The following is a 6,000-nucleotide window of genomic DNA, read 5'->3' as shown; positions in this document are numbered from 1 at the left end:
AGCCCTGCTGGCCCCAGATGGGGAGTGTCAGTTGCAGGGAGAGACAGGAAATGGCTTCCACCCAATCAGGCTTCCAGTACAAGGACCCAGCACACACCCCTCAGCGTGCCCACCTTCCCCAGACAGGGAGGCTGAGCAGGGGCTTCACAGAGGGTTGGGCTGGCATTTGTGTCTGCTTGGCTCAGGAGGGTGTGTCTCTGTGTGGGTGTCCCTGTGCACGACGTGAGTGTGCATCTGATGTGTGTGAGTGGTTTGGATGTGGGTGCTGCTATGTCTGTCCTGGAGCAGAGCAGGTGAGAGAGACAGAAAGTGTGAACTCTGTGGAGCATGTGAGAGGGGAGTAGGTGCTGAGTGCCAGGGCATGCTCCCTCCCATCCACAAATAGGGTTGGGCGTACAGACCTTCAGAGGTCCATGGCCTTGGGCCCCTATAAAAGCTGCCTGTCCCCCACGTATCCCTACATTTGGCCAATCTGAACCCAGAGCCCCTAATCCCCACACCCATTGCTTCCCCTGGCTCCCACACCCTCCTGGTGGCTGGACCCACCACCCAGTACCATCATGGGAACCTCTTAGACCAGATTAGGGTCTTGTATCAGCCTTGGCCTTGATCCAGGGAGGACTAGTGAAGCCTCTGCAAAAAGGCAGCTGGGTTCCAGGATCCCCGGTCCTGAGCCCAGCTGTGTGCTCACAAACAACTCTCCTTCAGCCTCTGCACTCCCCCTTCCTCTGCCCTGAACTGGGTCTGCTATGGCTTGTGTCTGTCTTAGGGGGTGGTTTGAGGAGAAAGTCCTAGAAAAAAAGGACATCTGTGGTATAAGAACTGGAAGGAAACTTCACAACTGCCTAGTAAAGCTACTCTTCTGGTGGATGTCTCTGTTAACCTCATTAAGCTGCCTAGGTTTTACTTGCATACCTCTAGAAACAGGGAACTCACTACTCCCAAAGTGCTTATTCCATTCTGGGCAGCTTTAATTGTAAGTTCTTCCTCATACTGAGGTTTTAGATCTGCCTCCCATAGCTTCACCTCATTTGCTCTCAGCCCTGCCCTCTGAGGCCCATGAGGCTCAACCTTGATCATTCCTGCTGAGGTGGAAGGAAGTCAGTACAAAGCCATGTGGAGACCGAAAGGCTGTTTTTGAGGCCAGGTGAAAGGTTAAGAACCCTCAAAGACACGCCCAGCTGAGCGGATGTGGGGAGGCCAAGGTCTGATCATTCTGCTAGGGGCTGATTTAATGACTGGGGAGATGAGAGTCCCTGGTCCTACTAGACCAAGGATGTGAGGGGAAGCCACTAATGCCTGAGAGAAGCTTGGAGGTGGCTGCCTTGGCCAGGCCTGGCTCAGGGTCTCAAGAACAGCCATGGATTCTGGGGAGGTCTGGAAACGGCAACTGGGAGAGAAGCGTGTGTGCACATAGTGAACAGATGACGGGGAGGGGGTGTGGCTCCCTCCACAGCACAAGGCAGCCGCCAGGATGAGCGATGACATGTGCAGGGAGCTTGGCACACAGACGGGGCTGGACGAGCCCTGCTGTTAGGATATTATTCATCCATCCACCCATTCATTCACTCACTCTCCTCCTCTGTGTCAGGCCCAGGGCTGAGGGCTGGTGACCCAGAGATGAAGCAGGCGCAGTCCCACCCCTGCCCCCAGGACCAGACAGGAGGGGACAGACTGCTCCGGTGTGACAGGTCCTGACTCCAGACACAGCACCCAGTGGGGCTGTGAGCATCTTCAGCTCAGTGCCCTGCCCCGGGAGATGGGGAGCACGCAGCCCCCTACCCTTCAGGGACTAGGTGCTGAGGCTTCACAGAAGCCTGGGGCAGAGCCAGTTGCCTCTATGACAGAGGAGAAAACTGAGCCCCAGGGACGCTAAGGGACTCATCCAAAGATTACGTCAGGGTCAAGACTCCCGACACTGCAGGGCTGTGGCTTCTTGGTGGGGAATGCAGGTGAGAATGCAGCTCTTGAGCCTGGGGCAGGTAGATAAGGTGGCAGGACACCTGTCCTGCTGAGCCTCCTTGTCCCCCAGAACCCATGCACCAGACTGCACACAGGACAGCTGGGATACTCACCCTGTTGTGAACGTGCTGGGTGATCTTGAACAAAACCTCTGACCTCTCTGGGCCTGTCTCCACACTGCTCTAAGATGAGGGCACTTCAGCTGGATCAGGAAAGACAAGCAGCTCTCCCCTCATGTGCCAGCTTCCTGCATTGGCTGAGGGTGTCTGGGGCATCACATTGGGAAGGGAAAGGCGTCATGTTCCCCTGGGGTGAGGGACTGGAGCGGCAGCATGTGTGCGGGCGCACACCCTTCCTGGATCACAGAATCACTAGGATGCCCACACCTCCGGCCGGTGTGAGTCCATGGGCCTGAAGCCCCTTTGAATGCCCCCCAAGGACCCCCCTGCGCCCTTTCTGAGGAGCACCCAGGCCATCATGCGCTGTGGCCCTGCCCCACCTTGCCCCCAGAGGCCACTGAGTCCAGCTCTTCACAGTGACACAGCCCTGCTGCCCAGCCGGCTCCCCACCACCTCCTGTCTAATCGATTCCGACAGACGACCAAGCCCGGATTCAGTGTGGACTGAATAAGAGTGAAGAGTCTCAGTGAAGGCAGGAAGGACTGTACCAAGAGTAAAGGGCATGAGCGAGGCCATCCCCCTGCCTTCCTGGTTCTTGGTTGAGTCCTGGACAGATGGGGAAGAAAAAGACTTACCATGTGCCAGGCTCTTCCACGTCTGTACTTCATTTGCTCTTCATTCTTTTTCTGAGAGGTGGTTACCACCCCCATTTTACAGATGAGGAATCTGTATCCCAGAAAGATTCAGTGACTTTCCTAGTATTCCCACCATGGGCAAGGCTGGGAGTCTCTGCTTTCCAGAATCTAGGTGTTTTCTTTCCAGCCTAATGGCCATCAGCTGGATGATCCCGTGACAAGAGCATCACACCTGTGGCTCAGAAGAAGCCAGATCTAGTTCCAGAGGCTCTTCCCCTGAGTTACGGGGCTGTCGACCATTTACTTGTCCTTACCTGTAAAACTGAATAGTAAGTCTCCATCTGCTCTCTTGGCTCCCACACAACCCCCACGCTGCCCTACTCCTGGTGCCTTGCCTTTGAGGCACATTCTAGAATGAATGAGGTTGGGGTCTGGGCCTGGTCCGGGTCTAACAACATCAGTTCTCCCACCAAGGGACGGGCAGAGACCCCTGTGGATTAGAACACTGTCCTCCAGCCACACAGGAGTAGAGTAAAGCAGAAAAGTTGCAATCCACAGGCTTGCAAATGTGCTTTTGGTTGGCTTGCACAGTGTTTTTTTAAAATCCAAATTTGTTGCCAACACTTAAAAATAGAAAAGTTTCATGTAAAAATCCAGATTTCCGGCTTCTCTTGAAAAACTGGAAGCTTTGAAAAGGCTGCCTTGAATTGGCTGCCCTGGGCCAGAGCTGGGGAGCAGAGACATACTTCCGGGCCCTCAGCCATGGGCCTGCCTGACCCCTGTCAGCATTCGAGTTCACCTAGACTGATGCAAAGGGGCTTTGGGCTCTGGAGTCAGGCTGGCCTGGGTTAGTCCAAGCACGTGGCTCAGTTGCAGTGTGACTCTCAGAAAGTTCCCTAACTTCTCTGGGCCTGTTTTCCTCACTGGTAAAACGGGGATCCTATGGTACTTCCTTCATACGGATGCTGCAAGATTCCATGAGAAGGCCCGTGTATGTAAAGCTACTGTTATAGTTGAAGATGCTGCCTGGCACATAGTGAGCACTCAGTAAACGGCAGCCCTGGTTTCGACCACCACACACACTCCCCACAGGGTCCATGGAGTCCGGATGCTCCAGTGATTACCTCCGTTAAATTAAAAAAAAAAATCTGGAGAGGAAAATTGAGAACAGATGTGAAGTATGAAAGGTAGGAGTGGGGATGGATTAAGTGGAGCTGAGGAAACATGGTTTTGACTGTCGGAAAATACAAAAAAAATAAAAACCCATAACACTGAGAAACACTAGAATAAAATACAGGTTAATATATATTTCATCTTGATATGGGAATGGACTCTTCAGCATTGAGACAGTGGGAAAATTAAAAAGAATAAGCTCGACATTTGACATAAAGAAGTAAAGTACACATTTCAAAACATAAAATTAAAAGTAAAACTGGGGGAAATATTCTAATATTAAGATATATTATGATAAGAGAAGTGCATATTTAAAAAGAACAAAAAATGAGAGAATGAGAAAATGTTTATAAACAATTTCCAAAAGAGAAATGAACGATGGTTCAGCCTTCTCCACTCAAACCATGGAGATACCCTCCAGGCCCTCACATCCTTTTCTCCACATTCCGGCTACTGGACTCAGGATAAAACACCTTATCAATGCACAGGGGGTGTCCAGGAATTGAATCAGCCCCTCAGAGGCCCCACATCTGACAGGATCTGTCCCTAAAGCAAATACCTTTTGCAAACTCATTAGCAACTCTGGTAGGAGAGGGTGAAAGAGTGCTGCTCAGGTGCACCCTCAGTGGTCTGTAAGGAGGGCAGAAGCAGCCTTCTTCTGGACTACATGCTGCTCCCCCTCCTCCCACAGCCAGGTGCCACCTCACTCAAGCCAGGTTGGTTCATTGTGCCCAAGACCAGGGACAGACACTAAGAGCCTGGGCGGAAACATTAGCAAGAGGACAGTGGAGGCTGCCCACCACATTTGTAAGAGTCTGACACTGCTAGTTATCAGGCTGGCAGCCTTGGATCCACTGGTAATTATCACAGATTATGTAACCGACCTTATTAAGGAGAGCAGCGCAGTGGTAGGGCCGTGCTGGACGCAGACAGGCTGGAATTCTGACTCTGAGACTCGCTAGCCTGTGCTTCACCTCTCTGAGCCTTGTTTCACTGTCTGTATGATGAAGAATGGTCAGACCTTCCTTGAAGACCCGGGGCTCTGCCTGAACATGGCAAAGGACCCAGCACATGCTCAGCAGCAAGGAGGGAGGCCCCAATCCATGCAGCCTCATATGATTCACCTCAAAGTCCATGGACATTCCCTGGTAGAGGTGGGTGTGTGAATGATTCCTGACCAGGACAAATTAGTACCAACAGCCCTCAACTCTCTGTTGGTCACCAGAACCCTGAACAGCAAGTATGCCATCCTCACTGCCCACTGGCAGCAAGAACAGCCACATGGGTGCTGACGGTGTGACCACAGTCTACATGGCCCTGACTCACTGCTTCTCAGCACAGCTGTGGAGTCCCCTGCCTCCCTGACACTGTCCAGAACTCCTGTGACAGCCCTCCTGAGTCCTTCATCACTGCCCCACCTACCTGAATGTACTAGGGACATTTGCGAACAGACAGGGATGGCAGATTCCTGATGGGACCGCAGACAGGGGGCTCGTGGGTAGGGGTGGAGTAAGGGGATACAAATCAGTATTCTGCCAAGATTCTGAGACTTCAGAGAAGGAGGGGTTATCAGGCTAGAAGACCCTTGAAAGGCATCCAGTCCATCCCTGATCTGAGTCATGAATCTAGCCTTGGCATGCATACCTGATACCACTCCAATCCGAGTCTGCACCAGCCCTCACCTAGGTTATTGTACTCGCCTGCTTACTGGTCTCCTTGCTTCCACCCATCCCCATGCAGTCTGTGTGCAACACAGCAGCTAGTGATCCTGTTAAAACAAAAGTCAGACCATGTCACTCTTCTGCTTAAAACCCTTTAATGGGTCCCCATTTCACTGAGTAAAATGCAACATTCTTACAATAGCCCCTAAGCTCTGGACAATCTGATCCCTCTGTAAGCTTCCAGATGTTCTCTCCTTCTATTCTATCCTTTGATCACTCCACTCACCCCATGCTGACCCCGTGGTGTTCCTCTAACACAGCAGATATGCTCCTGCCTCATGGCCTTTGCACTCACTGTTCATTCTGCCTGGAACACTCTTCCCCTGGATACCCACAGGGCTCACTTGCTCACCTCCTCCAAATCTCTGCTCAAATGTCACCTCATTTAAA

The sequence above is a fragment of the Camelus bactrianus genome, chromosome 19 (assembly GCF_048773025.1).
Source record: "Camelus bactrianus isolate YW-2024 breed Bactrian camel chromosome 19, ASM4877302v1, whole genome shotgun sequence".
Lineage (NCBI taxonomy): Eukaryota > Metazoa > Chordata > Mammalia > Artiodactyla > Camelidae > Camelus > Camelus bactrianus.
The sequence above is the reverse complement of the archived record's forward strand: the minus strand, read 5'-3'. Positions refer to the sequence as shown.